General features: G+C 46.3%; 1 protein-coding gene across 1 annotated transcript in view; it reads left to right on the top strand.

Moving 5' to 3' along the window:
• Positions 1-25,765, top strand: part of LOC142563876 (putative diacylglycerol O-acyltransferase Mb3761c) — a 546,482-nt gene that overhangs the window by 58,929 nt on the left and 461,788 nt on the right. Inside the window, exon 2 of the mRNA XM_075674553.1 lies at positions 13,764-13,848. The gene's annotated coding sequence lies outside the window, so the exon portion shown is untranslated. The remainder of the gene's footprint in view (positions 1-13,763; positions 13,849-25,765) is intronic.

Consider the following 25,765-nt stretch of genomic DNA (forward strand, 5'->3'; position numbering starts at 1 on the left):
CAGACGATACGCACCCTGTGTAACGCTGTGGGGTGTAATGATGTAAGGATGCGGTGTGTGTAGGGTGTCACCCTCCCTTGTGCCAAAGTCCTGCTGGTGGTCTGAGAATCAGTGACCACTGTAATAGGTCCATCCGGCGCCGGCGTGGTTGAAGCGTGTACGATGGCTAGGGCAATAGGAGCCTTTTCCGCCGTGCCACTGTCCACAGTGTTGAGCGTGGTTGAAGCTCTCAGAATGTCTGCACTATCTAGTACGACTAGACATAGGGCACGTTTCTGTGGGTAGCGGGCCACGTCGGTGTATAGGACTGGAGTGTTTGATTTGTCATCGGCAAATGACAGAGCCAGGGCTTGTGCTCTTGCCTTTCGTTGACCTTTATGACGGTCAGGGTGCATATTCCGGGGAATTGGGGCCACGTGAATTTTGTTTCGAATGCTAAGCGGAAGAAGTGTGCAGTTTTCCTGTTGTGGGATGGGGGGGGGGTGGTTCTTGGTATTTGGTATCCTAGCCGGGATAGAAAGTGGCACCCTTGCACTGCTCGTTGCAGACGTTGCAATTGGCTGTTAAGATGACCTTCATCTAGTTCGCGGATGGTGTTGTGCACCCCCAGTCGTAGTAGCAGCTGCGTAGACGCATGTTGGGGTAGTCCCAGCGCTGCCTTTAGTGCCGTACAGAGGAGGGTGTCCATCCGGTGCATCTTAGTCTGAGTCAGATTATGATAGGGGAGGTGGTAGGTTAATCGGCTAATTACGAGGGATTGCACGATTCGGAGTACGTCTTTTTCTTTCAGTCCTTGTCGGCGGTTTGTAATGCGCTTTATCATGTGCGGTATTTGAGTAAGTTGTTGGCGGAGCACGTGTAGGGTATGTGTGGCCTTCCCGTTGTGTTGTATGTGAAGTCCTAGTACACGTAGTCTGTCTACCCTTGGAATAAAGTTGCCATTGAGATGTGAGTCCTCTGACTGTTGCATACTCTTGAACTATATTTACGGCTGCCTGTAGTGCGTCTTGAATGGCGCCGTCTGACCCTGCGGTCACCCAGATTGTAATATCATCGGCGTACAGGGCGTGCTGCATGCTCGGAAGTTTGTCGAGGAGCGGTGGTAGCTTTGCCATCGGCACGTTGAACAGGGTGGTTGAGAGAACGAACCCTGGGGAATCCCTCTACCGGAAAGCTTTATGATATCCGACCGAATATCACCTAGGCCGATGGTGGCTGTTCGGTCAGATAAAAAGGCTCGGACTTTATCTTAGATGCGCTTTCCGCATCGGGAGAATGCAAGATTGTTTAGAATGAGGCCATGTGAGACGTCATAGAAGGCTCCTTTGAGTTCCAACGCCAGAATGGCTCTTGTTTGAACTTTACTTGGACCCTCCACAACATCCTCCTTAGGTTGTAGGAGTATGTCCTGTGCAGACAGACCTGGTCGATAGCCGAATAAGGTATTGGGAAAGAATTGGTTTGCTTCGAGGTGAGGCTAGAGGCGATTTAGAACTACGTGTTCGAAGAGTTTGCCAATACACGAAGTCAGCAAAATGGGTCTGAGATTTTGGAGGGACAGCGTTTCCCCGGGTTTCAGAATTAAGGTGATAGCGGCGTGTCGCCATTCCTGTGGAAGCGTTCCGTTTTGCCTATTGTCGTTGTAGTATGCGTTGTAGTTGCAATGCAAACATCCGTGTGTCCCCTTGGACAGCACTCATGGGTGGCTCATTCGCTCTGAGCCTGAGTCGAGACAGCTCTGAGGCTGTCATGGATCGAAGACTGTGCGCATACGGCACTCCGCGCTGCAACAATGTTGGGAATTTCCCCCGCGAGGATGCTACTTGTGTACTATTAATCTAACAAACATGCACTGAAAGACTTTTGGCGTAGCAGCCGAATTCGCATGGGTGGTTTGAAACCTCTGTAGACAATAAACCAAGGCAGGAAGCTACTTGGAAACGTAATCCTTAAACCGTACTGGAAGTTGTCTATGACGTGTGAACCTACAGAGGACTGATTCAGGTTGTAGAGTAGGATCAGAGGAATTGTTACTCGTACAGGAACTGGAATGTGTGTCGGTGCCCTAAGTGCCTTCAGGAGCTGTGTCTGGGCAGGTAGTGTCGGAAGGAAGATCAGGAATTTCTGCTCGAGGGGAACCCGGTCGCGGTTTTGAAACTGGAGGTTGTAATGTAGATGCAGCAGGAAAACGGGTACCGGTAGGAAATTGAGGAAAAGATGGAAAACTATCATCAAAGGGTGTGTCGTCACTGAAATAACTCCTTTCATTTGTCTTTTCACCCTGTCGTACCGTGTGCTTCACCCGTTTAGAAGCATTTTCAACGCTTGCCATTTTGAAGCTGGAAAGTACTTCGACCTACTTTACGATGAATCTTCAACGGAATGGAGTGTTTGGCACCAGATTTGAGACAGACTTGAGTGCCCGATGTGGTTGCGCGACGATGATCTGCATACATTTTGATATTTTCCTGTTTTTGACGCACTCTACTTTCCGTTTCGTGGCGAAACTTAGGAAAAGCAAATTCAGGATGAATTGAAGGCATGTTTGCGACGTCAAGACGAGTTCGTGGTTCACTACTATGTTACAGCGTAGCTGGAGACGCACCGGTAGTCATATGTGGAGTAAACCTGTAAATTGCGAAGTATTCTAAGACTGCAAACCAGAGGTCTCGCTGTTCCAAAATAGCAATCTGTATGAACTCTTTCAGGACACGGGTAAATCTTTCTACCTGACCATTGGCCTGTTGGTAGTAAAAAGAAGACAAGAAATGCTTGAAGCCTCTCTCCTTCAGGAAGTTCTTGAACTCAGCAGAAACCAACTATTGTCCATTGTCGGACACTATAGCACCAGGAGATCCTTCTCTACTCAATATGGAAATAAGACTGCGCATGATGGCTTCAGATGTGACTGAAGGCATAAAAGCAACTTCGGGCCACTTGGAATGATAGACAACAATGACCAAAGCAAAACGTGCATACTGTGGAGCACGATCACGAGGACCTGTTATGTCTATAGCTCATTTTTCCAATAGTCCTAGCGGCCATTCGACAGGTTGTAATGAAGCAAAAGACGGCTTGGCAGATTTATCTGTTGGCCGACAAACAAAGCTGTTTCCCACAAGTTCCTCAACTTGTCTATCCATGTGGGGCCAACAGTAGATGCCTCTCAGTCTGAGCGTTGTTTAGGGATGCCTAAGTGACCCTTTTGAGCAATAGACAGGATTTTCTGACGCAAGGAAGCAGAAGGAATGATACGTTCACCTCAGAGGAGCAGATTATCCACGTATGACGATTCGGACTGTATGGCGTATGGACTGTATGGACTGTATACTGGCGGAAGATCCGCGGCATTTCTCCATCCTCTGAATGTTTTTTTCATTTAATGCTTGGCAAACTGGATCTGCCTGTGTAGCTTCTTGGATCTGTTCCTTTGTAATACGTGATGATACCAAAGACATTGTTTTCTCATCTAATGCTGGTTCATATAATGCTGGTTAATGTTGGTTAATGCGTCCGCAATGACATTTTGGTCACCTTTACTTGAGTGCCATACTATAGCCATGTTGACACGCGAGCGAAGACCCTTTAATATCAGTGCCCAAAGCTTGAATGGAGTTTAAGCCCAGAACAGAAGTGCCTTGGTTCGTGACGTGGAATGTCACTACTGCAGCCTTGTTGGGGTACTTGACGAGCACGGAGAAATGTCCTGAATGCAAAATTTCTTGCTGCGAATACTTCTTGAGTCGAAGACTCGAAGGAGGAAAGGGAAAAAACCTTGAAATGTTATTTGTACACGGAGCTGTTCTTCAGCGGCACCGTAGCTCCTGTATCCACGAGCAACTTGAGTGTAGTATTCGCAATGAGGACTTCGGCGTGAATTATTGCCGCACCGTAATTCGGTGCTTGAATTGTAAGCGCAGACGGGACCGTAGTGGCTGATTCTGTATGGCGGTAACAGAAACAAACTGCGCTCGAGCAGGGGACTGTCGATGCGCTCGGTTCCTCGCACGGCAAACTGAAGCGTAATGTCCCACTTTTCCGCATGCGCGAAAGGTAACGTGCTTGGCCGGACAGCCTGGGTCGGATGCACTGTGGTGAGGTTAACCGTATCGGTAGCAATGGACTGCGATGTCTCGACTGGCTTTGCGGGGTCCGGGCCGGGCACCATGTTGGCCAGCCTCCCCAGGTTGGGACTTTCCGCCATGCCGTTGAGTGCCATCTTGAACCCGCCGGGTCGAGGGAGAAGGGTGGTGGGGACCGCCATCGTGCCCGCCCGGGCGAGCAAGGTGATGGCTGTCGACGCCATCTTGGCGTTGCGTCAAGACGCGCTGCACAGACGAGCTGTTGAAGACTTGAAGTTCCCTGTCAACTTGCTCCACTCTTCGTCCGATTTCCTCGGCTTTCTTGAGCGTGAGGGGCGATCCTCCGTAGAGTAACCTTTCTCGAATTCTTGCTGATGCGACGCCTTGCAAGATTTGGTCGCGAAGGGACTCATCGTGCCAAGGCCGAAGGCACAAGCCTTTGTAATGCGGTGACGAAGTCCTGGAAGATTTCCCCGGGTTCCTGTTTTCTGTCCCTGAAGATAATACCATGCACCAGGAGACTGGTGCTTTCTTCATAATGTCAGTCGAAGAGGCGAAGAATGTCTTCGAAAGTTGCAGTTGTCAGGTCTGTTTGCGACGCCAGGTCGTAGTAGAGACGCTGCCCCTAAGAGCCTAAGTTACTAGTAAAATGGCTTTCTTCCTCGCGTCTTGTATTGCCTCGCATCCTGTCGCCAGGAGAAGCGTGCAAAAAGAACGTCTCCACGTGAGCCACGGTACCGAAGGAGTACCGGGTATCGCAAGGAAAGGCGGCATGTGGGGTGCGAATGCCACGCCGGTCACTGAGAACAAAGGCGGGTAAGCTGAGGTGGACGAAGGAGAAATCGACGTAGTTGCAGCGTCTCGCATGCCGGAAGCAGGGTAGAAGCAGTAGTAGAACGGCAAAGGCAAGTAGCTAACAGAGCAAATGGTTTACCCCGTCGCCAGTTTGTAGTAAAGAAGAAAGAAAGAAAGATGTTTATTTTTTTTTCAGGTTATTATACGCAAGTAACAATCACTTGTCGGACATGTAGCCGAAGGCTAGTTGCAGGTCCGATAAAAAAATATAAAGGAAATCCTAGCATAGCAGGCATAAAAAAAGAGCAACACTAACTGTATATACAAAGGTGTTGGTTGTTGATTCACAAGTCAACTAAAACCAAGTGAATACAGCAGATTACCAAATAACAGTGTAAGGGGCACAGTTCAAATACAGGAGAATACATATCGCAATCTAAAAGATGTGTACTATGATGTCCATTTCTTTTACGTATCCCACAAAAAATTGCAGGCATTATCGATTAGTACTAAACTGGTTGGTACAGCATACAATTGATGAAATTCAATACGTACATAATAAGAAAAACGAGAGCAATAAGACATTCCAATGCATAACAAAACAACACAATCGCGTCATACTAATTACACGGAATAATCAGAAAATAGTCTCAAAAATATAATTCTTCTTGCTTTGTACAGATCTATCAAGAAATAGATTATTTGCTCTGTCTTTAACAAAGAAAGAAAATATTGTTTCGACGGTGCGGACGGTGCGGCGTTTCGACGAAGTAGCTTCGACGGTGCGGCCGGACGCGGGACCTACAGCGTGAGGCCTAAGGGCCGATTTACGCTCGAGCCGCCCATCGCCGCAAGCCGCACCGCACGCTTGCGGTCGCGTGAAAAATTGCACGTATCCAGCACTTCTGCGCAAATTACCATTTGAACTGTGTGCACAATGTATAACTTACACATTGTAAACCGAAATTTGTGCACAAGTGTTTGATACGTGCAATTTATCACGCGACCGCACGCGTGCGGTGCGGCTTGCGGCGATGTGCGGCTCGAGCGTAAATCGGCCCTAACGGCCTGGCGCGAAGCGCCGCAAAGGAATCGCCGGGCCGCTGGAGTCGGGGACCAGACAACGAATACGTTTATTGCGGTGAGTGCAAAGGAAATACATTAGGGCACGCTTACAGCGTCGGGCGCGGAGTGGCGCCAGTGGCCATAACCATTCGAAACCGAAACTGGATATTACAATGTTTACAAAGACAGCTGCAGCGCTGGCCAGTTCAGCCGACAGCTCGAGACCCAGGAGCAGTTCGTGTTCTTCGTCGGCGCTCCCGCGCGCGTCGTTGAATGGAAACACGCAGTATGCGTGTAGCAATATCGTTGACGTCACACTGACGTACGGCGCCGCAGGATCACGCGAAATTGAAGAAATGAAACGTTTTAACGTTAATTCTTTCTTTTAATAATCAGCCAATCCAGGGCAATTACTAAGTGGTGTTTTTAAAGTATACGTGGTCTGCATAAATTTGTTTCGTGTTTTTCTCTCTTGTCGCTATACAGAGGTAACGGATGCAACAGGGACCCACAAAGAAACAACAGCAAGTAAAGTGCAAAGGCAATACATGTTGCTGTGCACGGAGTCATTATTGCGTGGATCGTTGCTGTTTCCGATACTGCTCGAGGCAGGGCAAGTCTTGCTGTCTGTGACACTATGATGTATATCGCGGATGCCGCTTCGGTCTTTTTCGCGGAACTGCCGCAATTTGTCTTCCTCCTATCACAAAGCGGCTGCCTCGTCTGGTGCTGCTGTTTTCGGTGTTGGCACTCTGGCGCTGTTCGGATGACAGTTTTGTTACTGTTTGCTATAACTGCAATACTGGAAGCTTCAGCGCTGAATCATCATATCATCCAAGAGAAGAGAAAAAGAAAGGTGATAATAGTGACCGGTGGCGACTAAAGTTAAAAGAAATAAAAGAAGACTGTAAACCCAGAAGGAGAGCCCTGAAAAAAAGAGAGAAAGATAATAGCGCTCCGAATGCAGCAAAATAGGCGCGAGAACCGAGTTTTCTAGTAGTGCATTCTTTATATATATATATATATATATATATATATATATATATATATATATATATATATATATATATACATATATATATACACATATATATATATCGTGGAAACGATGCCCGCCGTTTCAACGAGACGATGATGGTAATTACTATCTGGACATTACTAGTGTGTTCGGTGACGCCGAGATCGTGGATGCAATGTGCTTATCACACAGTTTCTCATAATAGTTACTAGATGGAACTCTGCCTCTGCGATCGTTCAGCCACCGTGGCAGTATAGAGTTAATACACAGATTCGTCTGACCTTTGTGCTTGCGGATTCAGGCGTTCTCGTCGCTACGTTTATTACTGTTATCTGCCTTCATTGGCCTATGTTTAAAAGAAGCCTACATTTTTTTAGAACGCAATAAGTTTATGCAGGCATGCGCAATTTCTGCTAATTGCACTGGTTCCACTTTTTGCATGCGTCCTTGGCGTAATGGCGTCGATGTCGGCCTTCTGTGCTAGAGGTCGTGTGTTCCGATCCTGCCACTGGACGATTTTGTTACTACTTATTTATTTATTTGTTTACTTATAATGCTCCACTTTGTTGAAAATGATCAGTTTACGTAGTCACGAAGCCGTTTAAAGCCAGAAGTGCAGTAACCATTATTCCCGCGCGCGTTCGCTCACCCACCCTGCTTCCAGCTCCCATAGACACTAGCGAAACATTTGCATATAGTAATTGAATAGAACCACTGTGGTGCCTCTAAAATCTCTGACTGAGCGAGCACTAGCAACGCGCGATTAATCTCGGCTGTACACAGGAGTGACTTATAAAATGCGGCGGTAACAAACGCCTGTGATAATGGCGGCAAGGACGACAGGACGCGATGCGCTATCTTATGTCGCGCAGGTTGCCATGTTCGCGCGAAAATTAATTCACTGCCGCAATGCCCCGTTTCAGACGGCCACCTTAAGTTAGCGTTGCTTATACTGGCTATCTGCAAACGCACGCTTTCGCGACCGACTTAGTTTGATATCAATTGTCACTCATAATCACTCGCCGCGGGCTCTGATTTCAGTGCCACGGCGGTCGTGCAGCAACAAGCCAGTGCCTGCTCGGGCGAGATAGGGCGTCGGACACTACTGCGCGTTCCAGAAGGCACGATACGTTCGCAGGCCATCGCCATTTGCGATGCTGGCAGCATTTCGCCTGCCTAAACTGCATGACTGGTGCCAGCGAGGCACGGAAGCCCGGCTAAGTAAGTCAATGCCCAAAATGTTCTGAACAGAACGGCGCATACAGTTTCAGCTAAATATACAGAGTACTTCTTTTACGGGGCTCCGAAGAACACTGACGAGTTTCATTGTCTTTTGTCTGGTGCATCAGCAAGTGGCTATGCCTGCAGCGCCCCTGGCGGCGTTCCTCATCGGGGCAACGTTCTGACGCGCCGTCGACCCAACGCGAAGCACTGCTTATGCTTCTGGTGCATCGCCTTTGAGCAGATCTCCTTATTTCTTCAATTGGAAGATGGTGATACTCCGCTTAGCACAGATGCAAGCAATTGCGGCGTCATTTTTCGATCATAAGAACTTCTTTTGCTATAGGCGTTGGAAACCTTGTGCGCGAAGAACTTGCGCTCAGAATTACTCCACATTTATGGTTAGCCCTTTGTATGAGCGGTAGCATTGGGTACGCTTTTTCTTGCAGTTCACTAAATCAGAACGCGGCCACAAAGCATCCCATCTGTGAAACTGTGGTCACTCTGACCTCTGTGCTTGCTTTTAAAAGATATTACTTGCCCAAACAAGTGTCCCATAGATTTGTAGCTCATGTGGGAGGAATTATGCATTGATACTCCAGTTAAAACTTTTTTCGTAGATATGTTTTCTCGCTGTGCCATAAGAATATGCATTATTGTAGTCAATGAGCATTGCTTGCTTACTGGCTGACTTCAGCTTGCAGTGGAAGCATTTTCTTAATGCCGCACAGGAAAGGCTAATTAGCGAACAATATTTAATCCAGGTATTTGTGATTGTCGCATGTCTCTATCGCTGCGTTGCAACCACCATCGCTGCGTTGCAAGGAAAATGATTTCCTTATTAACTCTGGGGTTGCTTATTACAAGCTAGACCTTTCGCTGACACATCCGATATAAATACTCGACGCTCGTTTGAACAGCGCACCTGTGTTTCTCACCGTGTTTTACTGCCGCGAGCGCTTGTAATAAAAATAAAAGATGTAAATTCAGGGGAGCGGCTGAGAGCCAGCTTTCACCCGGTTAACAAAAACGTAATACTGGTGATCGAAATTTCGAGATACGTCACAAAATGCAACGAGAAACGCGCAATCTAGCCACAGTCACTCGTTGGAAATTGCAGCGTCTCCGATATTCTGGCGATATAGTTTGCTGGAATAATTACTGGAGAGGTCTTTGGCGCTGCAGCCGTTGATCCACCATGGGAATGATGGGGAGTACGCGGATTTGTCTGATCTTCGTGTTTGTGGATTGAAACGTTCTTGCGTATTCATTGCGCTTTGTATGCGTTCATTGTCGTGAATTTCAGAGCAATATATAATCTGTGAAGTCCAAAAGACGCTGCGAACACGCACGATCGCTACTAATTGCAACGATTGAGCTTGTCGAGGTGGCCAAATCGAAACTCGCCAAGCGTCTCAAAGCACTAGCTTGCCCGCGATAAATTCGTATGGACTTTCATATCGCTTGTCGATGGATGTCTCCGTGGCTTAATGGTTTCAATGTTGGGCCTCTTTGCTTAATAGGCCCTGTGCTCGGATCCTGCCGTCGGACAATTTTAAGCGTGGTTATGTAATCATTTCAACACTGTTGAAAATGACGAGTTTACACGGTCACGCAGCCGTTTGAAGCAAGAATGATGAAGTTTAGGCAAATTCATGTGTTTCCCTTAATTCCCATGCTGGATCAAGCGCTCCCATTGCAGCTCCCGCAGACACTAGCGCCAGGCTTCTTTCTAGTTTATGTTACATGCACCGCCATGATTCTCGAGGCAGTATGAGTCCGTCATAAATATTTCTACTGTCCATGTACAGCACTTCAAAATACACAGTAATTGTAGTCGACTAGCGTTTCGTAGAGGCATCAATCGGGAATCAGAAATCCTTCTTTTTTTGTTTGGCTTCTATAAGTTTATTTGCTCGTCGGAACCAACACGCTAGGACTAAAACATCGTGGCATTCGGTCGAAATGAGACCGCAGACAAAACTTCCGAGACGAACACGCAGCCTTTCGCGAAAGCAGTGAAAGGCAGGAAAAGGAAACGAACTTTGCGTGAAAGAGGTGGTGTAGTTGTAGTAAAAACAAAAAGAATTGAAAGAAACTTGCCGAGGCTCTCGCTACTAGCGCCGAGACGCGAGCACACTTTCTTAGTTATTCAATATTGCCCCCGGCCAGCTACTTCGCGGCGTGCAACCGTATCGTCTCTTACATGCACTTCAGAACTTGGGACACGTTTTTCAGCGCTGAAAAAAAAAAAGAAAAAAAAAAGCTTTTGGAACTTCTTTCGCGAGTACAACTGCTTCTGTCGGCGTAGGCGCTTCTCTTCGTTTCAATACTACCAGCTTCTGAGACACACGGTGTGAATGTTCTGTAAACAATCTCCGACGGTCTGGCGTCTCTTTGCACTGCACTGGTGGAGGTCGCTAGGAGAGGAAAAGATGGAAGCCGTGGTTCCCGCGAAACGCCTTCTGTTCAATCTGCTCGGCGTCTAGCGACTCCGTAGCTAAGCAAAAACGTATGAGAGGAAGCTTTTGCTCGCGGTCAGATACGATTTCTGTAATCATAAGCGTGTATAACGCAGACATTCCGTCATTCGGCAACCGATGGAGTGATCTTAATAGCGGTAATATTTAGTTAATTTTCGAGAGCAAGTTAATACATAGAAAAGCGTGTCAAGCAGGATTCTCATTTAGTATTTTGGATTGGCTACAACAATTGCTAAAAATTTGCGAGCTAGGAAAAGAAGAAGAAGGCACGAAGGTTATAATTTCGTAAGTGGGCACCAAAAATACGCGTCGAAGTTTTTTAAACTGCATCTCTCAGGGGAGAATCCAATGCAGACAAAACGTGATTTATGGCTCTACAGCTTACATGGAATTGTTGTTATGCTTATGAGAGTTTCGCAAATGTACACACAAATTAATCGTACTAAGGGAAACTATTTGTCCGCTTTAGATATCCTAATACATGCAATATACAGAATCCTGTTGCCGTTATTTATTAATGAGTTAAAAGCTTGAAAACTTTGACGTTGAGTTACTTAGAATTGCAATTTTCAACAATGTTTATCCCAGAATTGAACCACTGCGTTGAAAATCTGCTTCATACACTTACAATAGCTTAACTTTTTATTTATTACAACAAGGCTTACTAAAGTCGGCGAACGAAGACCGCGGAAAATGATTAGTCATTTACCATGTAATTAGGAGCTAGCTTCCTTTTTGGTTATAATGAAAGTAATGCTCTGCGTAATGGCTGGAATTCAACGTCGTCAGTAGCAAAGCATGTGCAGAGAGTTAGTAAATGAATGCATATATAATACTGCTAGCAGTAGCGTCAGAACGACATGGGGCACTCATAGCGCTGCACGATCTTTCTAATTACTCCAAGCAGGGCCCCGTGCGCCAGCTGGTGCGGAAAATTTAGCGTAAATGATCGCTTTCAGTACACTCGCAGTCAGTTGTGAGCTCAAGACCGTGCTAATTGCATATCGCTAATACCCGCAGCCCATTTGCCGTTTCCTTTCAGCAGGCGCGTACTCAAAGGAGCGCTCGCGTGAAATCGAAACACGAAGGCACCTCATTGCTTGACTCGAAATCGAACGCTTCGCCGGCAGGTTAATGCACTCATGCGTAACAACACGGGTATAAATTGATAATAATAATAATATTTGGGGTTTTACGTGCCAAAACCACTTTCTGATTATGAGGCACGCCGTAGTGGAGGACTCCGGAAATTTTGACCACCTGGGGTTCTTTAACGTGCACCTAAATCTAAGCACACGGGTGTTTTTCGCATTTCGCCCCCATCGAAATGCGGCCGCCGTGGCCGGGATTCGATCCCGCGACCTCGTGCTCAGCAGCCCAACACCATAGCCACTGAGCAACCACGGCGGGTAAGGGTATAAATTGAGGAAGGAAAAGAAATCAAAGGTGCAGAACATGAAAAAGAACACCCGAAATAAAACGAACAGGAGAAAACCCGCAAACGTATGTTTCTGCGAAAAGTGCCACTAAGCATAGCGCGGAAGCCAAAATTCTTTATGATGAAAAAGTTCAAAGCGCAGTGGCGCGTTTTTTAATAATCCGTTAGACGTAGCTGCTGCGTTTCGTAACGATTCATTCCAGTCGGCCTTTTTATTTACGTATCACCTGCGCCGAGCAGCCAATCCGGAGGTAATATAGCTGCATGCTGACATTAAATTAAGTAAAAAAGGGGCCAGAGTAATAGAAAATGAAATGAATCATTAGAACATGTGACTTGCGGCTTTTGTTATTCGCCGCGTGGAAGCTGCTTCGTAAGTTGGTGGCATCGTTTGAGTCTTAAAAACGAGCTTCCCGTTAACACACCGCGCAATTCCGGGCAGAAATTGATGGTTTATTCTTCATTTTTTTAATTTCGCTTTTCGCTCACAACCTTTCAACGTTTCGCTCAACCGCGACGATAGGCTTGCTGCTGTGGCGTTGCACTCCTCAGCTCGAGGTCTCGGGTTCGATCCCCGCCGCGGCGGTCGCATTTCGATGGGCGCCGAATGCAAAAGCACTCGTGCAACTTGCATTGGGTGCGTGTCAAAGAACTCCATAATCTCAAAGTTATTCCTAATCCCCCCACTGTGACATGCGTCGTAAGGAGATCGTATTTTCGGCACGTAAAGCCCGGACACCTTTTAAAGTTTTGGTCTGTTGCCTTTTAAAAGGCAAGCAAATCAGGCATCCTGCTCGATCTGGCAAGTTGGCTCAATACTTGCGGCTTCACGAAGCTGTGCCTTAAGGATTACTATCTTTCAAGGTAGTGCACTTTTCGAGCTAGTTTATATTTAAAATTTAGATCACTGGCAGGTGCCCTAGTAGGCTCTGAAATTGTCTCAACACCCGGGCATTTCTCGTCGTGATTTCATCGGATCGTTACTTTAATGCTCCTAGCGTCACCTGCAATCTTCAATGAGCAGGCAAGCGGGAGTCGACGTAGTTTGAATAATTTAGTGCTGATTGCGTTAAACGGAAACGTGGCAAAAGCTGGCCCTCCGGACGTGAAACTCTAGTATAGCAAAAGAAAAAAGAAAAAGAAAATGAGAAAAGAGGGGGAGGGGGTGGCCGGAGGGGGAGGGAGGGATTGAAGTGAACCGGGTAAGATGAACGCAAATGGGTGTTCTAAGATAATTTCTTGTTGCTCGCTTTCTCTAGGTGTTTAATGCTTTTGGAAGTAAGAGGCATCGTGCATTTCTCTTTAAGGGATCCACTGTCCTTACTTCACTTTGATCAGTCACGGTTAGCTTTAGTAGTTTCATTGTCACGTGCGGAATATTTTAACTTGTAATGTTTTGTAGACAGCTTAAAGTCGGCGTAATTTCTTGCTTTATACTTCGTTCCTACTCCGTATTTCTGGGTTGGTTACAAATTGGCTTCAGTGTCTTCGTTCTTTCTTTTCTCTCGGAAGCCGAGTTTTATGGCTGGCAACTAAACGTGGAAGTATTAAAATGGGTCAGAATTGTTGGGTGTGGTTGTACTAAGTGAGAGTAAACGATTGTTTTTTGGTACATTGCTCAGTAGGAGGCTCTAAATTATTTCTCGTAAACACTTTTGCAGAATTCCTGGTGGCTGTGCCCTTTCAAGACGTTGCCAAGCTTCGGACATTTGGAATACTGTCTGCATGGCAGAATGAACGGCTGCGGTAAGTCCGAGCATTCATTATACGGTGAACCAGAGTGTTTCTCATTCCTGAGCTCCCGATAAGATCAAACTTTCTTGAAGGGATGAAATCACAACCAACCTTTGTTCACAATCAAAGTTAAGCATGCAAGTTTCCCTGGCAAGAGAATACTTAAGAGGAAGCTTAGCTCCTATCTAAATCCATGTAAAAAGAGAATTCGTTTTTCTCGGCAACCACTTCACTAAATTTTACAAAATTTGTTGCATTTAACAGAAAGACTTAAAATCTAGTGACTGTTTATATCGAATTTTCGATTCAGGTTGTGCATTTTTTTGCTAAAAATCGAAAATTTTCAGAAAACGGAACTATGAAGTTTACAACTCTAAAATATAGTGACTGTTCATTTCGAATTTTCGATTCAGGTTGTGCATTTTTTACTAAAAATCGGAAATTTTCAGAAAACGGAACTATGAAGTTTACAACTCTGTAACTAAGTATTGAAAAACGATATCACAGTTCTGTCAATAGCATCTAATAGCACATATAAAGGGGACAAGAGGACGACATTGATGTGTTATACATGAATGTAAAGACGTTTAATGACATGGAAATACAGCTTTTGCAGAACCCCTGTACACAACGCAAGAATATTTACGTAATATGTAAATTAACATATCGAATTTGTTGGCCTTGAATTATCTAATGTACACCGTTTACAGAATCGCGATATCTGTTCTTGATGGCGAGGTATTAATTTGTAAACTTCGTGATCCTATATTTTTCGAACTTCCGAATTTTCGACAAGGCCTTCAACAAAATGCAGGCCGTACATCGAAATTCTGCTTCCACCAGTCACTATAACTTAACTTTATATCTCAAATGCAGCAAATTTCAATAAAAATCGGTGAAGGGGTTATCTCAGAAAAGCGTTTTTTTTTCGTTTTACATTTATTTGAATAGGCCGCGTCGTGTAGGGCCCGAGCTAAAGCTTCCTGATAACGCATTTTTTTTATTACACTGCGTGGTGTGAATTTTCGGCAGTACCTATGAATGTGTGTATTAGAAAATTCTGTAATTAAGATAGACCAATGGCCACGAGAGGTTTACTCTTATCTCGCTTTAGTTTTTTGTTAACTTGTGAATCATTATAAACGGAAAAAGCACACGCAGCTTAGTTTGTTGGTGTTCGACTCTTCTTGAGCTACGTCTTGAGCTTCTCGAGAAATTGTGTTCGTCTTTTTTTTATGTAGCTTCAAATGCCAGAGTCTTTTCTGAAGGGTGCGTAGTGGATCAAGAAAATACACGCAAAAAGAAGACGCAAGAATTATCGTAGAAAGGCTGTTTAGAAATGTTCACCTTTATACGAATTGATTATATAACCGCTGTAGTGATTAGTGCGCTATTCCACCCACTAAAGATATCAGAGGCGAAGGAATAAACGCATAAAATCGTACGACTGTGAAGTTGAGATTGTACTCCTGCAACCTAACGTCACCAAGATCGTCACGGACTCACAAGCTGCATACAAGAACTACAGATCTGGCTGGGTGTCCCTTGCGGCACTAAAAATCCTTGATAAAGCTACGCCTCCTAAAGAAGCAATCGAATTAGTTTGGGTCCCGGCTCACTCCTCAGTTAGGAGCAATGAATATGCTCATCAACAGGCCCGAGCGCTAAACTCCCGGGCCAAGGAGGAGGAGGCAAGGGGATGGCAACCCATCACAAATTACAGAGATATAGTCAAATATTACAGGGACGGCAGGAAGACATTCCCGCACCCCCACCACTCCTTGGCCAGAGCCGACCAAACAATATACAGGCAAATCCATGCAGGATCCTTTCCCCACCCCGGCCTCCAGAACAAAATATACCCAGAGAGATACAAGAACACATGTCCTCACTGCAATGCATTAGGCACCCTTCGGCACGTCATAGGAGAGTGCAATTTTTCCATAGACCACCCCCCACCAATACTCATAACTAACCCCCCTGCTATCCCCACCCTTTACGAGTGATGGGAGATCAGGCTGTCCAGCCCCGCCCTGGAAGACCAGCTCCGACTGATCCACAGGGGCCAGGCGGCCCTGGAAGTATATGGAGCCTGCGAAGAGGGAGCCACCCCATCAGACGCTTAACGCGTTTCATTTCATAATGGACCAGTAAAGTTGTTTCTCTCTCTCTCTCTCCTGCTCACGGTGATGATAGCACAGCATGCCATAGCTCAGCAAACACTCCTTCTCTTTGTCAATTGCTGGTATACGTTTCCAAGAACAAGCGGCATGTCTATGCTGCATTTCAACGTTGCATTTGTGAACGATGCGTTGAGCTAAGGTTATAGTGTGATTGCAACAAAGCAATTTTGCGACTCTTGACTTATTTATTATGACTTACGAGAAGAGACAAGTGTTTGACCGGCTTTGGACAACTAATATGTATAATAAGATCGAACATCTCGCGTAGTAATATTTTGCTGGCGTATCTGCGTGTTTTATGGTTTCAGTAATCACCTAAGCAGTGCGGCCAGACCCAGAATATCTAAAAACGCGACCGTTTCTACCATGAAGCAATTTTAGTTATGAATACGTAGTACCTAAAGTCTCATTTGTTCAAGCCCCGTGAATACTTGAATAAATATGCGTCCTAACTTTCTTCATTTCCACCAAGTATAGGGGGCCTTGCTGAGACCATGCGTTTTAAGATGACGTAAGAGCTTCTTAACCGCTGCCGTAAACAGAAGTACGTTATTGTTTCGGCTACCTACTGTTCATTCCGGCTTACGCTAATATTTGTGCGATGATCACTAATTGGCTCTCTGAAAAATAATCTTTTTTATATACTAATTTAGCCCAGCCATTGCGACTTCAAAATTAAAGTGTATGTTTTAGGTATCAAGCGAATTGCATCTGCATTGGCGTATAATTGTGCAAACTTGGTGTCAGATGCGACGCTACATTAAGTGATGTTTTCTTAGACAAATTTCCTTTCTCTCCGCAGTATAAAACGAACGCGAACGCGTTTCGTAAGAGATGTTGTGGATGAGCATCTCAATGCACTTCTCGACTTTTCTTTAGCAAAGACGCTTAATAATTTAATAATTGAATTATTAAGGTGTCTATTAGCAAATATATTTTGATCGATGAATATCGCGTGATATGGGATATCAGACGGTGCGAGTAGCGTGTCGTGAAAATAGCGTTTCAGAAATGCCAGAAAGGAAAAAAAATACTGAAACTATTCACTGAACCATGTGGTGCATGCATTGTTTTTCTTTGTTGAGCGGTCTCCTGAATTTATTTTGTTATGCGCAACAATTACGATAAGCTAAGATCCCCAGGTGCTGACAACAAATGGGTAAATTTATGCAATACAACGGTTTTATCTTGCGATTTCATATCTGTTTTACTGTTAAACATGGAACTCGGAGTCAAAGCTGACACCCTTAAACTGGCTCGTCTTATTAGTAGTAGAGTGGCTTTTTTTGGCTGCAAATATCAAGCCAACCTTTCTGTTTTGGATGCAAGAGTGCTTACGCCATATTTGGCAGATACGTGATTCAGCGACAATACTGAAAATGCTGGTATAATCCTTGCTACCTGAATCACTTCTTCGCTATCTAGAATGGTCAACCGCTGGCCCCTTTTCTTAAGAGCTTCTTTCCTCACCCCAAATAAATGTGTTCGTCTTCTTCTTCTTAATTATGCAGTATTAGCAAGAAAAGCAGGAAGTGTTTCATTTGATATACGCAAACACCGGTGTATATTGCAATTGCATGTCAACAAAGCGCCGAAAAACGCTCTTGAGACGACAAAAAATTGCATAGGCCTTTGTGGGTGAACTTAAGTAGAAGACAAGCTGTAGAAGCAAGAACTCAAGGTGGTGAAAAAACAAAAACAAAACGGCGAGCTTTAAATTATGCAGATCCCATGCCTCTAACGTCTCTTTCGCTTGTCGATTTTGTCTTATTCTCATGTGCCGACAACTAAAGCTTTCCGAACACCCTCCGCTTCTCAAGCGTCGATGTTCTTTCTATTTGTGTCTCCAGACTTCTGTTATCCGCTGGGCGTTCGTGACAATCTGCCGTATCACGCGCTCGTTCGCGCCGAAGCACACTTCAGCCCCAGCGCTCCGTGTAAGGGCGAGTACGTGCCCGAGAATACGCTCGTACTAACGACTGTCTGACCTGGCCGACGCAGACGCGACGCACTTGTGCCATCGATCCTCTGGCGCGCGCTGGCCTTCTCAGTGCGGGACTCCAGGGTCGCCAGAGGGTATTTCAAGGGTTGCCGTTGGGCGCGCGCGCCAGGCTCACTATTGTTTCGAGTGCTGCGTTACAGCGATAAGCGGGAAGGCGCCAGCGCAGTGAGCTAAAATATTGACAGTGTCGGTCGTTCAGCCACGCAAGGGGGCTCTGTTGTTCTTGAAAGCGCCGAGAAGTGCCCGTCTGTTGAGAACCTCGCCGTTCGGTGATACCTTCGCGGTCTCTTGTGGATTTGTTCGCGTACGACGCAGTTTCGTCTGCGGGGAAGACAGAACGCGGTTACTGGCTTTCTTGCGCGGCACTGAATAAAGGACGAACAGGCGTGTGCGTGGCATCGGTTCTGGAAGAACGTTCAACTTACCCAACGTGGCGGACCTTGCAGTCGCCGAGCAGAAAAAACCAGCTCATCTTTTGTATAGTGTATTAGCGCAGAAATGTTTTCGCACGGACACACGAAGGGACACACAATAGCGGTTGTGTGTGTCCTTTCCTGTGTCCGCGTGAACAAGTTTCCGCGTAGAACACTTAATTGAAGTTGTTGCACCAAGTGGGCCAAAAGTCAGTGATTCCGTTTTATACGGTTTGCTGTCCAGGGACATTACATGACCCGACGGAAACGCAAAGGAAGCACTAAGTTTACATACTATGAAATATTTCTGCTAGAAAGGTGAGTCGTGGGGCAGGCTGTCATATGTCTGCGCATGCCAGCGATTCCAAAGAGGTTGAACATACCCGGGGCTATGCTGGCGCTTACCGATTTCGAATGCTCATTATTCTCCCATGCTCTTCGACAACATGAACTTTACCACAACGTGAGCGCGTATATTGAAAAAGAAAGAATGAAGAACGTGAAAGGCTGCTTGTTTGGTCTGTTTGGCGTTTTGAGGGATGCTACGAATTAGAACACTTAGCTGCTGAGGACTGAGGGCTGAATGCTAACAGGAAGATTAATTGTACAATAGCTGGGAATGATAAATTTGTCGACTAAGCGTATGAGAGCGGTCGTATGACTAATATCATCCAGCTGTTACTAGATATGCCGGCGTGAAGAGCATGTAGAATCTGAGCAGCGTTTTTTGGCTACAATCTTCAATTCGAAACATCAGCCTCGTCTTCTTTTACTACAAATTATCTGTTGAAAACATCGTTCAAGCCGCCATGCGTTTAAAGACCTGCAGTGGAACCTAAATATGGCATAAACAAATAAACCAACAGAAGAGATCGATCGAGACTAATTGGTGTCAAACAATAAGCGGAAAATGAGACATCCACCCAGTCGTAGCAATAGCTACATGGGAAGCCCATACGGGTTCCTCGAAAGAAAGGCCTCGCAGTTGAATAAATATTCGTCCTGGTCCGGGACTCGAACCCGGTACTACCGCCTTTCCAGGACAGCGGCTCTACCGTCTGAGCTAACCAGGCGGCTAGCAGATGGCAGGGCGAAGGCGAACCCATCAACAACTCGAAGCAAACACAAGAGCTTGACATAATAGTTCTGCGGAAATCCACATGGTGTAGAGAAGTAATTAATAAGGGGAAAATGAGACATCCACCCAGTCGAAGCAGTTCCTGTGTAGCCATTGCTGCAACTGGGTGGATGTCTCATTTTTCCCTTAATAATTAGTTCTCTTGACCTTGAGGGTTTCCGCAGAAGTATTATGTGTTAAACAAGTTCAGGTGCCACCACATTTGGTGGGCCCGGTATGTTTAGGAAACACGCTCGCTAGAACTGGCCATACTGGTCCAGTAATTGGTCACTTCTGAATTAGCCTTATGAATTTCGCAATTATATTTTAGCCTTCAATCCCCACCGACTGCACACTTGACATAGGCAACGTCCAGACTTCTTGCACCAGGAGAGATTTCTTAATATCCCTGGATCCTTAGAGGGCAGCACAGCGAGCATGACCTGATAGCTATCGTCACTCCAACTCTACGAGTGATAGTGACGCATCACTGCTTTTACTGCCGTTAATGACAGTGAAAACTAAAGGTTGCCTTATAGTTCAGCGAAGTAAAGATTACTTGTAAGGGCAAAGATGGTTTAGACCAACGGACACGCATTCTGTTATACAGCCATTTCTGATGAGAGAAGATATGCGACGTAGGCATTTTTGTACACAGGGACAGAGTGGGGAGTATCGATGAATACAATCTCAAAAAGAAAACGAAAATGTGGCCTTCATTAAGAAAAATTCCCAAAGGAATACTTGTAGAAAGAACAGCGCTACACAGACGCGGACTAAAAAAAGAACATGTTCTTCTTTTAGTCCGCGTCTTTGTAGCGCTGTTTTTTCTTCAAGTGTGTTAAACCTACTCGAGCACATCAAGCTTCTGCTTGCGAAGGAACATCAGTATGTAAACAGAATGGACGTAAGCATGCCTTTTTTGTGTCGGTGTAGTTAGATCATGGTGTGTTTGAGAATCGACAGCCTTAGTTCAACATATCAGATTTTGTTAGACCTGTGGGCTAAGAGGAACTTCCACAGCGCCACTCTGGTTTGTCCGTGTGAAACAACTTTAGTTTGCCGCCCAAGTTTGGACGTGGCATTCAGGAACACTTAGTTATTCATCATTCAAATACTCAACAGCGCTGTGTGCAAGTCTTGCGGACGGGATGACACCATAGTGCATTCCGGGCCACTATACGATCTACAATTCTCAACGAAATGTCATGCGTATGAGTCTCAGCCACTTAGACGACAGACTTCTCCCGAAAACTAAGATTCTGGATCCTGAGCTGCATACCTCTGTTACGCACAAGGCCACCAAAGCGCCACTGCACATTTTGAAGACAACCGAATCCGATGAGCGATTTTCAGTTAACATTGATCTACGAGTGCGCGCACAGTGGCTCTCCTTCCTATCGCATTTGCCCCTTTATCCACGTGTAGCCTAGCCATTTAATCGGGCGAGACCTTGGTTAAGCTCCCTGCACTTCATTTTTGTCTTCCTCTCTCTCCCCAAAAGCTAATATGTTTCGAAATAGTCGGGCTGCTTCTATATGCTCAAGTTACCCAACAAATGGTGGTGGACTAGGCGTGTCGACACCGTATTTCCCACTCAAGCTCGTGCAAAAGGTTATCTGTTATATGTCTAGGTAGACACAAAATGTATTGTCTTTTAGTCAAGCCGCTGCAGAGCGTGAAGTCGTTGCTTCGAATCCTGGCCGCAGCAGCTGCATTCCGTTGGGGCAGAATGCAAGGAAACGCTCGTGTGCCGTGCAATGGGTGCTGTTATGTCTCAACACCACAAAGGCGTTGATTGGACGTTTGCCACAAGAGAAACCACCACCCATCCATCAGCACCTATCCAGACGTCAACGCACCGTGCACACCGACTGTTGAAGGGTCCCACGAAAGGCCTTCACCACGCCCTTTACCTCGCAGCCTGAGCAAACGATGAAAAGGAGGGGAACAGTGACGACGACTTGGGAGTCACGGTTAATTAGACGTTTAACACAAGTCAAACCACCACCCATCCATCAGCACCTATCTAGAGTTCACCGTCGCCTGGACACCGACTCTTGACGGGTCCCACACAAGGCCCTCACCCCGCCCTTTACATGGCAGCCTGAGCGAAGGATGAAAAGGAGGGGAACAACATCGACGACTAGAGTGGCGTAGGTTACTCTCTTCGGAGGGGAGTTACTGCCGGTTATTGCAAGCATGGGCGTAGTGTTGCAACGGAGTCGACGAGGGTGATTTGCTGCTGGATGGTCTTCAGATTCCTTAGTTGACTCGCCTAGAGACGACGATGGTATTAAAAGCAGAGACATTTCGAGAGTGGGGACAGAGGGTCCTGATGTCAACTTGGACATTTAACTCGCTCCTGCATGAAGTGGGCTTCTGTAACTGGAGCCGTGTAACTAAGCTAAACAAACAATTTTTCCTTCATTTTCTACAACTTGACGTCGTAGTCGATGAGCTCGGTGGATTCCATGTCCTGAACGCCATCCTAGCCGCAACAGTGCACGTGAAAGAACGATGTGTGGTAGAAATTGATTTATAACTCTCTAGCGCCGCATTCCTCATAAGCCACTGTTGTGTAGTTCCGCTACGTTGTTATATATATATATATATATATATATATATATATATATATATATATATATATATATATAAAAGAAACGGCCCGCACGTCACGAATTCTATAGAAACGACCCGCACGTCACGGGACGTTTCTCGAATGTTATCAGTGGTTCTGTTGTCACCGAAGCTTGTGTAATCTGATTGCATGTGGGAAAAGAATGGGGCGGAACTTCCACGCAGACTCGCGGGTACCAACGATTACTCTGGAACCTTCGATGACTCATGTATAAAAGCCGGCGCTCTTGACCGGCAGATCAGATTTTCGACGATCGCGGACTATGTTCGCCACTGTCGTTGTGCTTTCAGTGTAGCCTGGTTGTTGTCGGCACAGGCTCGCCCAATAAAACTGGTTTCGCAATTCATAGTTTTGCTGCATTCTTATCCGTCAATACTGCGTGACAATATATATATATATATATATATATATATATATATATATATATATATATATATATATATATATATATATATAGATATATGGAGCAGTGGGTCATAGTCATAGTATGGCTATGAACAATGGCGACCATTAGTCGAGAAGGGCGTGCGACTGCTTTGCGCAGGCATCTTGTGTATGCAGTATTGCTACAACATGTATATACTTGTAAATAAGACCGGAGTTCGAGAAGTAATTCGCTGCATACTGCAAGAAACCTCGAGAAGTAGACAGTGTTCTGTGACTCAAAATCAGCTATGCAACTCATCAGCAATTGGGCGAATCACAGAACCGCATCTAGTCTTCTGCTTTATGATATCATGTCTCTGTTTGCATGGTGTCTCAATCCGGGCATACTATCGCGCTGCAGTGGATTCCTAGCCATTGTGGAATAGCTGGAAATGAACAGGCTTACGCTGAAGCAAAAAAAGGCGCACACTGACGGAAACATCGTAAAAATTCATTTTTCCCGTCATGACATCAAAGCCTTGCTCCATAGTTCCATCAAAACTTTGGGGCAACCCCGCACATCAGCAAGAGCGGCTCCATGAACTTGACTCTGGTTTACGATTCCGGCTTCCACTTCGGTTGCGGAGAGGCTAGGGAACACTCATCCATCGATTACGGTTGGGTGTCGCGTACACTCACTGACACCTTCACAAGGTTGGACAAGCATGGGACCCTGACTGCAGCGTCTGGCACACTCCCGAGACAATAGCTCACGTACTTTGCGTGTGCCCTCAATATGCGGTCGTACGAAGAACACTTCAGTCTAATGTTGGCTGCTTGGACTTCCGCCCCTTTTTGGCAGAAAACATTTTGGGTGCGTGCAGAAGAGTTGACCATGCCTAACGTGCCATAAAGTCACTCTTGAACTCGTTACGTGAGAATGGTTTAGACGATCGCCTCTAGAACCTGTGAGACGTGCAGACATGCGAAATGTGTTTGAGCGATAACTTTTTTTGTTAGCACGATTACTCTTGCGTGTATTGCGTCAACAGTGCGCATCCGCATATTGGACAACGTTTATATAGTCGCTCATTGTACCATAACATAATCACCTGCCACCTACCTTTCCCTGTATTTCCTACTTCTTCTTTCCCCAGTGAGGAGTAGCAGGCTAGACACACGCTTTCCAGGGCTAACTCTCCTTCTTTGTCTTCGTTAACATCTACTCCTCCTCCTCCTTGTAAATACACCTGCGCTTCGCTAATTGAATGGATGGATGGAATAACTTTAATGAAAGGTCCTGCGAGCTACGGGACGCAAGGTCCCATAGAGCGGGCTACTCCCACGTTGGGACCGGGAGTTGTAACTCCCTGGCCGCATCGTGGGCTCGCTGGACGGCCCAGAGCTGCTCCGCCAGGTCCGTGTTGCGTAATGCTTCTTGTAGCCTGGCGGAGTCTTGATCCTTGTTTGCGTGGGTCCGACCACAAGGCCAGAGCAAGTGATGTACGTCTAGTGTTCTATGGCAATTTTCGCAATATGATGTTTTGTATAGGTCAGGCATGCAGTAATGTAGTCTGTTCTGCGTGGGGTACGTGTTTGTTTGAAGCATTCTGAACGTGAGGGCTTGAGGCCTGGGGAGCTTATTGTGAGGTGTGCTATATACTCTGCGGTCTAAATAAAAGTGCTTTGTTATCTCGTTATATGTGGAGGGAGGTTCCCGATTCTCGCTGGGATGGTCACGACCAGAATAGGTGGCGTCGCGGAGGGTTAGGTCTCGCGCGCTCCTTTGAGCTATCTCACTGAGATTGCGAGGGGCGTCCTCGATATCTCAGAGGTGTGCCCGGAACCAGCAGATGGTGTGATGCTGCAGCGGATCTATTGATTATTTGTAGTGCTTGGCTTGCAGCTGCTCCTTTCTCAGAGACTTTGACGGCCGACCGTGAAACGCTGTAGACGTGGGTGGTGGTCGGGTCTGTGAGCGCGAGTGCGACGGCGACCTGTTCTGATATCTCTGACTTGTGGGTCTTGACTGTGAGAGCGTTCGTGACTTGACCTTGCTTAGTGATCGTGGTGGCAACGAAGGCCTTCCTGGTCGGGTACTGTGCCGCGTCTACGAAACAAGCTAAGATCTTCTTATCACGAATTTCACGCAGGATGAACGATCCGCGTGCCAGCCTTCTGGGTTGATGGTGCGCGGGGTTCATGTTCCGCGGGAGGGGGGGAACCGTGTAGGAGTTGCCTTTGTCCGTCGGAATGCTTTGATATAGATTCTCCATTACTGTGGTGTCATGACCTAGTTTGGCTAGGATTTCTCTACCTAGTTTGGTTCCAGAGAGTCTTGTCCATTGAGCCCGTCCTTGAGCTTCGGCGATTTCTTCAAGGGTATTGTGTACCCCCAGTTGCAGCAGGAGCTCTGTCTCGGTGTTCTTGGGGATTCCCAGTGCTAGTTTAACTAGCTTCCTCAGTTGTACATTGAATTTGTACGTCTCTGCTACTTTCCATCAGTGTATGGCCGCCTCGTAGGTGAAGTGGCATAGCGCAAAGGCGTGTGTTAGCTTGAGGAGATTTTCTTCCTTAAGGCCGTGTTGTCTGTTTGCTACGCGTCGTATGAGATTCGAGGCATTATTCGACTTTGTCACGATCTTCTCCACTGTCGCGGTGTTAGAGCCGTTGCTCTCAATGAGCATCCCAAGGACTCTGATTTTGCTGACGTGTGGAATGGTTTCTCCGTCTTTTCTTCTGAGAGTAATGGAGTGTGTGTCTCTGATTTCGTTCTTTGGCTTGGGACCGCTTCTCGATGGTTTGTAGACGAGGAGCTCCGACTTCGCAGGCGAACATCGCAGGTTGGTGGGAGCGAGGTATTCCTCGATCGCGTCGATCGCTTGCTGCAGAGCGCTTTCAATTGATCCCAGGCTACCTCCGGGGACCCAGAGCGTTACATCATCTTCGTATATCGTGTATTTGAAGTTCTCGATTTGATCCAGTTTCTTGACTCGGCCGGCTAGCGCAAGGTTAAAAAGCGTCGGAGAGATGACAGACCCTTGCGGTGTGGCCTTGCCGCCGAGTTTCTATTTCTGGGACTTGATTTCCCCCAGACGGAGCGTGGCCGTTTTGTCGCTCAGGAACGATTTTGTATAAGCGTAGAGTCTCGTGCCGAGGTCGAGGTTGGAGATCGTGTCGAGTATGTACTCATCTGATAAATTATCG

Source organism: Dermacentor variabilis, chromosome 11 (genome assembly GCF_050947875.1).
Source record: "Dermacentor variabilis isolate Ectoservices chromosome 11, ASM5094787v1, whole genome shotgun sequence".
In the NCBI taxonomy this organism is placed as follows: domain Eukaryota; kingdom Metazoa; phylum Arthropoda; class Arachnida; order Ixodida; family Ixodidae; genus Dermacentor; species Dermacentor variabilis.